At 44.7% G+C, this 13,058-nt stretch overlaps 3 pseudogenes; all 3 read left to right on the top strand.

The window, feature by feature from the left end:
* Window positions 1-10,254: 10,254 nt before the first annotated feature.
* LOC119293558 lies at window positions 10,255-10,729 on the top strand (annotated as a pseudogene).
* Window positions 10,730-10,735: 6 nt separating this feature from the next.
* On the top strand, window positions 10,736-11,090 carry LOC119292631 (annotated as a pseudogene).
* Window positions 11,091-12,415: 1,325 nt separating this feature from the next.
* LOC119293557 lies at window positions 12,416-12,925 on the top strand (annotated as a pseudogene).
* Window positions 12,926-13,058: the final 133 nt, after the last annotated feature.

Here is a 13,058-nt window from a genome sequence, read left to right as displayed (position 1 = left end):
TTATCTTTTTCCATTCTCAATAAATGAGGAAGGAGGGGTGAGGTCCTCACTTGCGAGTGAGGCAAGGCTTTCTTTTAGAATACATCCTACCCGATTTTGGTTGACGATTGCATTCTATTCCAATTATTCACTTGTTTTTCTTGTCACTGTGGCGAGACCAGATGAGAGAGAGAACTATTTTCCATTTCCAGACAGACCCCGAGCCGAGGTTGGAACAATTCTTTATTTTCTTGTTGGTTCCTTCTTTATTATTTATTCCAAGTTTTTCTCTTCCATTTGGTTCATTAGCTTTAGGAAAAATAGAAGCTGCGGAAATGCTCGCTTCTAAAAGGCTTAAAGGCTCTGATCAAGGCAATGAACATTTTGCACTTTGAAACTAATAAGAAAGGAATTCAAATCAGAGTTCAATACAGACTTTTTCTCTTTTAAGAAGGGTGAAACTTTCCTTCCAATACTTGTGCGCTCTACCCATCTCTACTGAACAAACCCACTACACATCGAGTGGCAGGGTATGTGTGTAGGCCTTTTCAAGGACATTCGAAACAACATGTCGATAAATTGCTATAGAAAGTGGGGCTAGATCGAGTGTTCTGACCTTTTCGTGGGTTGGGTGATCTTCAAACTCTTGTTTTTCTAGCGAAAGAACGCCCTTCTGAGCGATGATCTCCTACAAGCGAGTATAGTAAGGTTGACTTCAATTGAGACAGAAATGTCACTGGTCAGCTCCTTAGCATGACAATTAACACCACTTTCTTATTACCTAAGAGATTAGATAAGGGAAGAAGGCAGGCCAAAGCTTATAGATTCGGAGATCGTACTTCTAACGCTTTGTCTGAGTCAGTCCTACGACCCCTTCCGGCTGAGACACGAATCCTAGCCTATCTGAGTCGCAGAATGAAGGGCTCTTCAGAAGGCGCCGCCCAAGTCTCCTTTGAGACTTCGGAGTCAGGATTTTTTTTTCCAAGGAAGGCGGATTTTCTGTGTTCCGCAGCACGAACAGGTTGTACAGAAGATCGATGTGCCATCTTTCTAACCACCTTCATTTGTTGTATGATCAGTAGGGAAGGGAGCCTTTGATAAAGGGACCCCCAACCAATAAATCTACTGTCTCAGAGCGACAGTCAAGCTCGTATCGCGGAACTAGAACATTTCTTTGATTGATAGGTCAGATAGGAAGCAGGCAAGCAAACCAAGTTATAGGTTTGGAAGTTAGAACTCGGAAAGGTTGTCCTGTGACTACCTTTGAAGTCTTTGGGTAGGACATCAGGCTAAGGTCTTATGATGAGCCACACGCATATGAGGTTTACTGCAGCCCTAAAGCTCTGTCCCCTATCCTACCACTAGATCTCCTATGCCGGAACATGAACAGAGAAAGCTGTGAGTGTAGTCTTAGGAACGAACCGGGGGTTGCTCTCGCAAAAAGATTGTACTAAAGAAAGCAAGAAAGCTCAATTCCAAGTTTTAAACCTCTGGTCCACGGGTTGGTGAACGAATAGGTTTTGGGAAATAGAGAACATGGACTCGATTGAACAAAGGTGCCACCGGAATGAATAGCCCACTTGTTTCGGGCAAGAATGAATGGGACTGATCGACTCGAGTTACCGAGCGACCTCCACTCTTCGACTCGAGCTTTCGCTTCTGCTTTTCTCTTGTTTTGATTTATTAGCTTTTTAGGGAAAGAAGAGGGTCTGAAATACAACTATGTCTATGAGTGCCGCGAATGAACCTTCGGTTCTTCCCAAGAACAAGGAGACACGAACTAAATAACTCGTATCAGGCTATGGGAATAGTGAACGGGAAGAAGGAACTAGTGAGGCTTTCGTTGGTCAAACAATATGCCCTCCTCACATGAGGAGAGTGAAGGTCATGACTTACTGAAGCAGAACGTCAATTGGCCAAGAGAAGGGGAACTCCTTTCGTTGGTAACTATTGAATTGCCATTCTAATAGTGGAGCGAAGCGGAACGTTGAACGGGAAACTCGTGTCGGAAACTCCCTTAATAAATAAGAGGATATGACTGATGGAAACAATTCTACTCCCAGGCATTGAAAAAGCACTCGTGTCGGAAACTCCCTTAATAAATAAATAGAATAGGGGCCAAACAATTTCCTTCAATTTGAGTAGAGTGCATTGGCTGGAAAGTAGTAAAGTCGAAGTGAACCTCTATTTCGTAAAGGAGAGATAATCCCGAACTCAAGCTACTTCATTCTCTAATAGGCTTGTTGTACCCGGTCTTGCTATTGACTCCCTAGCTAGCTCAGAAGGAATGCCCAACTCTGTTGGGACAGATTGGACAGTTGGAGCAGCCGATAAACCAGCCACACCAGAAACAGAATGACTAGTTTCAACAAGGCGAGCAGGAGAAGCTACTCTCTTTTTAGTCGCATCCGTGGAAGGAAAGGATTTTGATATCGCATATCGAGCCGGTGAAGCAAATGACTTTCTCTAGTGAAACGAATAGGTCTGGTGCTTCCGAGCCAGGAAGGGGACTAGTTTCAACAAGGCGAGCAACCCCTGCTATATGTATGTATCCAGGACTATGATGTATCCAGCTCAGTTGGAAAGCACTAGTTTACTTCCTCGCTACCGACCCAGGTACATTCTTCTTTGGACATGCCCGACCCTAGCTTATTGGACAGTTGCAATGAAACGAGTAGGTGTATCGACCAGGACTAGTAGTTTTACTAGGTGTTCTAAGGGGTAGAATGACTAGTAGTTACAGCCGTGGAAAGATATCTAATTCATTTCGGCGCCCTTTCCCCGCCTGGAGAAGGTAATCTACCACGAGACCATACAAACAGTGGAAACTCCATTTTCCGAGATACTATTACTCGACCAGGAATCACCAACCACTATAGTTAGATTTACTCGATTTCTTGGAGGTTTAAGGGACAGATTCCATTCTTCAAATGTTGAGCTATATTCTATTCATTCTATCTTTCTTTTGGCTTCCTATGGTTCCACATGGATTGGTCGACTCAGCTTAAATAAAAGAGTTATAGAGTTTAGTTTCTACTGACTCCTCCGCATAGCCAAGAAGATCAGAAGAGAAGTCAGAATTGGTTTTTCCAAAAACTACCCATGGGATTTCTTTGTCTTTTCCTTATCTTTTGTCCGGTGAAGAATCTCCTGCTGCAGAGATAAGATGAATGGCTTCGAGATACCATCACTCGTCATTGCCAAGGAAATGAATTGCAAATTGGCTACTTATAGTCTACACTTCCCCTGATTCTCCATGATGACCCGCATTCATTGATTGAGTGAATAAGCTGAAGGTAGATCCATTGCGATATTGGTTTGGAAGAGAAGCCGTGGAGACAGCTCATTGTTCCTATGTCCGGAATTGTTAAAGAATGCAGGTACCCCGTTGACTATGTCGGGTAACACCGACTTAGGTTATCCCTAAAAATACTATCAACCACATCATAATTGTTTGCTTCCGCTTTCCTCGCAGAGTTGGTTCTAGCTTTCACCGAAGGATCTCGATCGATGCTCGCCATCAAAAGATATGGGTCTAGCTGCTGCCCTAGCCGGAAAGAATGGGAGAGTGAGCCATTCATACTGAAAAGAGTGATTCATTTTTGAAGTATATCAAATTCAGAGGAAAAAGCTGGAAGAAGACGATGGGATTGTTGATAGATCCCCTCTACATCCTAACCAAGAGGACCAAGTGCAAACCTCTATCTCTTTTTCTCGCCGGGTGGAAAGGTTATTCTTTGCCAGTAGTACCCTCTATAGGAAGAATCGTAAATGCTGGAGGACGCGTTCAACATGAATTGTCACTGTGGAATGAAATCACCTCTTGAATCGAGCAAGAAATGACTATTTATTTGATAATAGCGACTTATCACAAAAACAAGCAAGGGTCCATCGACCCGATTGAAACTGTCTTCACTGCGTTGAATCGAAGGGAACTACTATAGAGAGTGGAATAAGCTACAAGGCATAACACTATGAGCTTTTCTTTAGATAACCTTAATCACACCAGCTTTTCCTCATGGGAGGGTAAAGGAAATCGGAATGTATGAAATCTATCCCAATAAGAAATGCGGAAGGTTGTCAACTAGAAACCTGTTATCACTCTCTTCTTCCGATCGTCCCATCAGTTTCTTGTAAGCCTGCTTCCTTCGATGATCGGGTGCGGCTAACTTCTCTCTCTTCATCTCTCTGAGTTCGCTTCTTGGTAGTAGTTACCCCAGTCAGAACCTTTGTCTACTCTTTCGTATAAATATGCTGATCTGCCAGCCAGCCGAAAGTAGAGAACCACATTGTATGATCTGGGGCAACTCTCTGTCATAGCAGCGATTTCTTATTCATTCAGGGCGCCCGTTCATGTGTTTTTAAAGAAAGGATACCTTGTGATTCCAGATTTCAATAGAGATTCGATTCCTCACATCTAAGGGAAGACAGACACAAATGCACAGACACATTATCCGGGGGTGTCACCGTTTGCATCGTATCAGTATCATAAGAAAAGATTGATTGTTGTGAGTGATTTTACTACCCTTCCAGACTTAGCAGGTAATGAAGCTGCTGACGAGGGAGGAAATGTCCGTTGAAAATAAAGCGAACCAGTGGGGCTTAAAAGTCACTCTTTGAATAGTTTTTCAGACCGTTAAGTTGTCAATCTTTCCAATGATGAGGCTCCAAAGTTTATTACATTTCCTGGTCTGCCGAGGACAGCACTAGATTGATTGCTTACCGACTTTCATTCAGATACCAACCCATCTTTTTATCAAAAGCATGGAAACTATCTAATCGAAGATAGAATTCACGCCTGTGAAAAGTAAGCAATTTCATCATTTTCCTTCGCAACACAGCTCACTCAATTGTAGAGATATCGAACAATTTGAGTGATTGATCGACCTTGTCGCACGATGAGCCCATTCTCTCTCTTCCATCCCGCCTTCTGAACCGAACCCTGGAGAAAGACTTCTTGAACAGAACAGAGCTGCAATTCTAGAAACTTCCATTTTCCATTGATCTGGGCGTTGCTATTAAAAGTGGGTCTACCCGCCCCGGCATGACTCACACTTGACCAACCACTTCTATCTAAGAAAATACTTAGGCAGGGTCAATCTCCCTTCGGGGTTTACGCGTCCTAGTCCGAACCATTGGATCGATCAGAAGAAGAAAGGCAAAGGAATTGGAAGGTAGAGTAAGAAGCATCGCCCAGCAGAGTGATTGAGGGAGTCTTCCCCAGCCCAATGGTCTTCTTTTTGTTTTTCACTCTCCTATTTTGATTTTGGAAGAGTTCTACTACTGTTTCAGTAGTTCTAAGACCCTTCCTTCCCTTTTCAAGTGCTTGCTATCCCTCTCGCTCTACCCGTCCAGAGGGAGCCCTAGTTTCAGCATAATAGCCTCATTTTGAAGCGCTCGCTTCATATGGACGTACGTCGAACAAAGGAATCTTATCGGCATACCCACCTGCTGGGCGTGGTTCACTTGACCGACCAACCAACCCAATAGTAGGAGTAGGCGGCTGGCTTCTTATGTGAAGAGAACGGATGGAGAAACAGATGCGCGAAAGAACTAGTCCCTTGGAAAGCTTCGTTTTCCTAACCCAACCTAAGCATACTGAGCTGGTTATTTGAGTATCGAAGCTGTCGAGTGTTCCATTCTTTCGTATGTAGACCCCAGCGAAGAAGGAGAATCAGAAATGGAACTAGTCGAACACGCATAAGATACCGGTTTTAGGCATAACACCGGGTTAAATAAAGTAGTAAAGGAGCCCAATCTAGCTAAAGAGGGGCTTCTCCGCCACCATAACCAACTAGCTACGTAGATGAATTATCCTTGCGTTCAGCTATCAAACCCATTCACTAGAGCTTGAACCCATGCTTGCTCAAACCATCTGTTTTCTCTTCTAACGAGCATGGCTTCCCTGTCACCTACACTAGAGACATCTCAATAGTTTAGTTTATTCATAAGCCTAGTACACAAGGAGGGTTTTAGCACGCACTAGCTGTACTGTAGTATGATCTGGTATCAGCTGCTGTCTCTCCTTGCTATTATAGTGTAGTATAGGTCGCCTCAAACTCAAACAAAAACGGGTGCACAGTTCTACTGCGTCTTATCGAATAGTGCTTTTGAGTCAAAGTGCAATCACCATTTCATGTACACCATCTTTGTCAATATCTGCAATTACCTGTAGAAAGAATGTGAAAAACAACTCAAGGTCATTTACAGAACGAACAGCAAAATATAAGCAAAAGGATACAAAAGGTTCACTTACTGTGGTGGACAAGATGTGAGCATAGATGCTCACGTAATCTTCCGCTTTCTCATGTTCTTGTTCTGTCCAGTCCTCATCTCCCCACATGGATTCATCAACATAGTCATCATAATCATAATTGTACTCATGAGGCTGTTCTTCTGCATCCCGAAACAAATCAAATGATGTATCAGCGTCATCCTCTAGAGGCTCGCTATTTTCAACAGTGGCTGCTCCTGAACGAGCTGCTCATGCTCAGGCGGCAGCTCATTAAGATCAAAGTCGTGGTTGTTCATCATGGAGACCTGGACCCCTGCAGGTGCCGTTGTCCCCGCTGCCAGGCTCCCACCAGAGAGAGATCCCATTTCCGTTTTTCTAGAGCAAGCTGGAAGCGTAGACCCATACCTTGTACTCTCATTCTTTCGTTTTAGCTAGTCATAATGGTATGTGCTTTGAAAGGTAATTCTTTTTACTAGAAAGTACTTACAAAGGGCACTGAGGCGCAGCCTCGAGCTAGGCGAGATTCTCTATTGTTGCTTCTTATTAGCCAGATCCCGCACTAGGTTTTCCAGGCGGAACAGTTCCGGGATCTTATGAATCTGCGACCAAACGTGAATCTGGTTCAGAACCATAGATCGCGGGTTAGCCATCCCGTCGTAAGGCTTCTTTACACGCCATGGTTGCGGAACAGCCACGGCCCTTCTTCCATGAGCTTCTGCCAGTCGCCAAGGCAGAAAACTGGAACAACAAACAGGTTGTCCTCCACCGCTCGGAACGTCACACCTTGTGCCATGTTCAAAGCGAACTGCATCATTGAGAAAAAGGATCGGCTACTGAAGGGATGCGGCGTGGGGCCATCCACCGACCCTTCTACTATCGGTTTTTAGTATTGGCTACTACTATACTAGCTACTCACCTATCGGTCTAATGAGCATACTTGGAGAAAGGAGAACTTCCCGCCTATAATGTTGGGTTGGCAACCTACCCATTCGTTGAAGCACTTCCTTCATACGGCCCAAAGAAAGGCGGCTAAGCCGTCTTAGTTCGTGAACAATGACCAAGGTGCATAAAAAGGAAATCAAGTTTGGGAAATGGTACCTGGCTAGTATTTATGCCGAAATCTAGTGACATTATTTACTATTACTATAGTCAAGAAGTAAAGAGTAAAGGCTTTGGCCATTGGCAACGCTTACCTAACTTCTCACTTACTTGGTAATCTAAGAACCCTTCAGGGGGGGAGCAAGAGATCTTCCATACCAACATTTTGTTCGCCACCCCTGCTTCCTCCTCCACTTGAGCTTGTGCAGCAAATCTACTTTATGCTTAGGCCAGGTCCTGCAAGTAAAGAGAAGTAAATATTGGAAACATGGGTATCTAGTTTATTTTATTCAACGGCTGAGTAATTGAAATTCCTTGCTTCTTCAAGCAGGAGATCCCGAGTACCAGGTGTCGTCAGACTCCCATTCTACTACCTTTGTGCCAAGAGCATGTTAAGCTGCCTGGGATGTTCCGCTACCGGCGTGTAAAGAAGCTCCGCCTAACGGCTAAACCAATGAATTTCTCTCCTTAAAGGAATCTACTTCCCTAACTGTCAACTACTTGCTTCTTCACCGGTATCACACCCGCGCTAGACTGAACAGCAGAGTTAGAACCCAACCAAATACGATTCTTGTATTATCTTACCGAAATTCGGATCCATTTGGCTCCAAAGGAGCAAGCGCGGGAGTTCTAATAGGACTTTGAGACTCGAAAAATCCTGCGGGCTGCTGAGAACAGAGAGAAGTAGTTGCAGAGAGGTTTGATAGGGTTAGGCAGATGCCCCATTATTCGTAAACAGGAAGAAATCCAGATTAGTTTGATGGAGCTGTGGCTTAGCACAAGCATGGTGTCAATGTGGTTCCTCTCGACTAAACACTTAAACAATTGGATCCAGTAGGGTTCAATAGAGGTATGGTATCGGCAACCTTTTAGGGAGCTATATTCTTTGGAATAAGATAGCTGCCCAGAGCTTGCGACGTACCTACCCCCTGGGCGTAGATAGAATTAGGTAAGATAAAAATCGCTTGGAAAGTCCTAAATTAGACCAATTCAATTCCGTCTGCTAGAATAAGAAAAAAGTGCTTCTGAATTTCTCTCATCCTTTATAATGAGAATTTCTCTTTGTTCAGTAATAACTTAATCTTGCAATAAAACACTCTTGCTTGGAAGGTATGGTAAAGGTAAACTGTTTCTATTTTTTGATCTAAAAAAGAGAGTGCTAAAGGAGTCATTCATAAGTGAGTGAAGGGGCAAAGCTCATTTCTTTCATTCAGGAATGGACACTGGACCAGAATGAAATGTGGGAATATCGGGATTGGCAGATTTTTTATATTGAAATAAAAAAAACTCAACACGACTAGTGAATTCAAATTAGAGTCACTTGCGGATTTCTTAAAATTGTTGTAGTGTAGTATTGTGGTTTTTCAGTAAAGACCCCGACCTATAAATATTCACAGCCCGGCTCATACGGGCGGACAATATTCACCCAGAGCCCCATTGCGACCGCAATGCTGTTCTTGAAGGACCTTACCTTAGAGCAAAAAAAGGGCATAGAAGTTATGAAGACTACTGACGTAGGGCGGCGGGTGAGCTCAACCTCGAACCAAACAAGCAACGGATTGAGCAACTAGCGAGAAAGCCATTGCGCGTTAGCGCATCCGTTTTCTTGCTCCATCGTTATTAGTTTCTATTCTCTCCCTGCACGAACCTCGGTCCAATCAATTTGTTTGGAATTGGGGTTAGGACCGGTTAGAACTCCCATTTCCCGATCGGAGGTTTGAGCTGCTATGGCAAGCTTTTTTTCCGAATAGTGGGTATGGGGAACCCACCGTACCAACACGATTGGCTGGTGTTGCTGATACCGGACCCGTTATAACCCCGATTGGAAGGGTAGGCCAGTCTGAGGCTCTGGGGATGCGAGGCCATTGAAAGTGAGTATCCCATATTCTATGACGGAGATAGAGCATTAATTGCAGTTTTCACCCCACCTTAACGACCGAGCGAGGGATGAAATCTTTCGACGACTAGGGAGGCGTCACCCGAGGCCGATTCCAGTGGATCACTATAGAATCTTCTAGAAGCACGTTCTCCGGGCACTATGGAAGGACGTGGATCGATCATGACGAGAATGGACTTCTCCGTCATGTAATGGTTTAGAAGAGTCACGGTCCTGTTCCCCGCCGGGCTTTTTCCCTTCTCGACTAGACGAAGGAGATATTCATTCCATTCAGGCAGGTGACGAAGGGCGGCGTCGGCTTGACCCTGTCTTCTCTCTTGGTCGGGTCGGAGGCTAAGTTTCTCATTCAGTGGTGAGGTGTTCATAGAAAGCAAGGCCTCGCCCAACGAGTGGCGGATTTGGTTTGGATGGGGTCTCGCTTGGACGCTGGGGAGATCCATAGATCTGGATAGAGTCTTTCTCGCTCAGTAAAGAAGAGTATGCGCGCTATGGCTTACGCAGTGGATCTTCGGGCAACCAACCCGGCACATCCAATTCTGATCAACAACTTGGAGGTATGGCTGAGTGGCTTAAGGCATTGGTTTGCTAAATCGACATACAAGAAGATTGTATCATGGGCTCGAATCCCATTTCCTCCAGCACGGAAGTAGAACGGGCGGGCGAAATTACGTGAGAGAAAGAACCTCAGATTGATGGAGTCCGCCGTCGGACAGAATAGCTGCTTAGTGACTAGGAGCGGAGCGCCCCTTTCTTGTTCTTGGTGGCGTCTATAGCGAAGAAGACTTTCTCGAACGAGGGCCATCCAGTCCCTGGCCCGCTCTTGGTTCTTGAGCAAGCTCCTCCACTGCAGGTAGGATGCTCATAAATGAAGAAAAGAGACTTTAGGCAAGTGGTTCTGGTAGCTCAGCTGGTTAGAGCAAAACAAGCAACAGATTGAGCAACTAGCGCGAAAGCCGTTGCGCGTTAGCGCATCCGTTTTCTTGCTGGATTGCAAATCCTTTTTTTCTTGTTTCAGTGGGAAGAGCAAGGGGCATTGCGCTGGAAATCCTTCAGTGGTTCCAATCCACATCTGAGCGTCTTTTTTTCGGTATGCCGCTCCGCGAGCAAGGAGCGCCGCGAGGAGAGCGAGAGAACGAAGTGGGCTTTGGTGATGTCGGAATTTGCACCTATTTGTATCTATTTAGTGATCAGTCCGCTAGTTTCTTTGATTCCACTCGGTGTTCGACCTATCCAGAAAAATTGTCGGCCTACGAATGTGGTTCCGATCCCTCCGGTGATGCCAGAAGTCGTTTCGATATACGATTTTATCTGGTTCCTATTTTATTTATTATCCCTGATCCGGAAGTCACCTTTTCTTTTCCTTGGGCAGTACCTCCTAACAAGATTGATCTGTTTGGATCTTGGTCCATGATGGCCTTTTTATTGATTTTGACGATTGGATCTCTCTATGAATGGAAAAGGGGTGCTTCAGATCGGGAGTAACCACTTTAGAAAGGGCAAAGGGGGGAAGGACATAGGAAAGAGGGATGCCTACAAAAAATCAATTGATTTGTCATGGTAGAGAAGAAAAACGGTGCACGGACCGTACTCGAGCAAGGAGTATGCCTGCGTGTTTCGACGAGAACACCGAAAAAACCTAATTCATCTCTACGTAAGATAGCAAAAGTACGGTTGAGCAATCGACATGATATATTTGCTCACATTCCAGGCGAAGGTCATAATTCGCAGGAACATTCTGTAGTCTTAGTCAGAGGAGGTAGAGTGAAAGATTCGCCAGGTGTGAAATCCCATCGTATTCGAGGAGTCAAGGATTTGCTGGGAATTCCGGATCGTAGAAAGGGAAGATCTAAATATGGTGCAGAAAGACCTAAATTGAAATGAATGGAAGATGCCTCTGGAACTTTTGGGTTCTATTTTGGGGGCGATATGGAAGCAGATAGCTCCCTTTCCCTTATTATGTTACCATTTCTCTCCGCTATTCTTCGCAAATTTCATTGAGAGGAATCAACAAAGAAAAGAAATCTTCTCCGGGTGACAGGGCCGCCCCGGCAGCGTGGCTTCTCTACCGAGCAGGAAGCCACAAAAAGCATTGTGCTCTTGTAACTGATCTTTTAGTAGGCTAAGTTGCCGAATTCTGAAATCACTACAGGCACAGTGCAGGAAATTGTGGTGCTCAAAACAATGTGTCCCCATGATCATTGACTTACATCACGATATCTTTTTCTTCCTCATTTTTATTTTGGTTTTCATATCACGGATGTTGGTTCGCGCTTTATGGCATTTCAACGAGCAAACTAATCCAATCCCACAAAGGATTGTTCATGGAACTACTATCGAAATTATTCGGACCATATTTCCAAGTGTCATTCTTTTGTTCATTGCTATACCATCATTCGGTCTTGCGTTGACAGTACTAATAATGGCATTTGTTGTCTTATTCGGAGTTCAAGGAATAGCCTTTCATCTTGGGAATGAGAATGTCACGGATCTCAATGTTCTCGTCATGACCAATGCTCCTAACGGGGGTGTCTTTCCCATAGACCAACCTCCCGTTGGCGGACTACCAGACCTCCAGCAGGAAATGGCGCACGCCACCCATCCCGAAGACATAATTGCGGAGTTGACTTCCAAGGTTGAAAGAATATTTCACGAAGTAGGCACTCCTCTTCCTTTAGAGGAAGGTGAATCTGCGCGATCGTTCACCGAAAATCATGTATTGTGGAATAGTGAGGGAGGAGATACTCTTCAACAAATCTTCTCCGATTATACGGAAGCCGGGGACGCAAGCGAATTCGTCGCAATAGCCACCAATCTGGCGAAGCGGTTTCGCCGCGCCGAGCTCGGTGAACCGGATTCTCCCGACCCCGATGCGCCTTTGGAAGAGCAGGAGGCTCATTCCACGAGATCCCCTGAAAGCACAAAATCAAATGATGGGGCGAACGAGGCAGGCCCGTCTTCTTCGCGGAAGCGTAAAAGGTGGGATGATGATTCGGGGTCCGAAGATGATGATTCGGGGGGCCCCGGGGAATCTCCAGATCCAGTGGAAATCGTTTATGAAGGGGATGCACAAGGGTACAACTGGGAGGGGAATTCGGTTGGCCGCCAACTTCGCCTGCCTTTCTATCTGAGTTCTTCCCTCTTGATGCTTTTGAACAACTCCTAAATTTCACAAAATCCTTTTTTTCTTATTTGAAATCCAAATCGAAATGCCTCAACTTGATAAATTAACTTATTTCTCACAATTCTTCTTGTTATGTCTTCTCCTCTTTACTTTTTATATTCTCTTATTTAATAATAATAATGGAATACTTGGAATTAGTAGAATTCTCAAACTACGGAACCAACTGCTTTCGCACCGGGGGGGCGAGATCCGGAGCAAGGACCCTAAGAATCTGGAAGATATCTCGAGAAAAGGTTTTAGCACCGGTCTCTCATATATGTACTCCAGTTTATCCGAAGTATCCCAATGGTGTAAGACCGTCGACTATTTGGGAAAAAGGAGGAAAATCACTCTGATCTCTGATTTCGGAGAAATAAGTGGGTCATGAGGAATGGAGAGACACATTCTCTATTTGATCTCGAAGTCCTCATATAACACTTCTTCCAGTCGGATCACTTGTTGGAAAAACATAATGCTTACACATGTTCCACACGGGCAAGGAAGCATAATATCATGAAAGCCGTCTGATAATCTTTCTATACGTTCCCCGAAGAGAATGGAAAAATCACAAAAACACTTTCTATATATTCTGTTATTTCGGGATTCGAAGAAGCAAGCAAGTTTTTCATCTAGCTGTTTCCTGTGTAGTGATCTCTGTTCGTGGAGATCATGAGGCCCCTGATACCCTG

Source organism: Triticum dicoccoides, chromosome 4B, assembly GCF_002162155.2.
Source record: "Triticum dicoccoides isolate Atlit2015 ecotype Zavitan chromosome 4B, WEW_v2.0, whole genome shotgun sequence".
NCBI classification, from domain to species: domain Eukaryota; kingdom Viridiplantae; phylum Streptophyta; class Magnoliopsida; order Poales; family Poaceae; genus Triticum; species Triticum dicoccoides.
The sequence above is the reverse complement of the archived record's forward strand: the minus strand, read 5'-3'. Positions and strand labels throughout refer to the sequence as shown.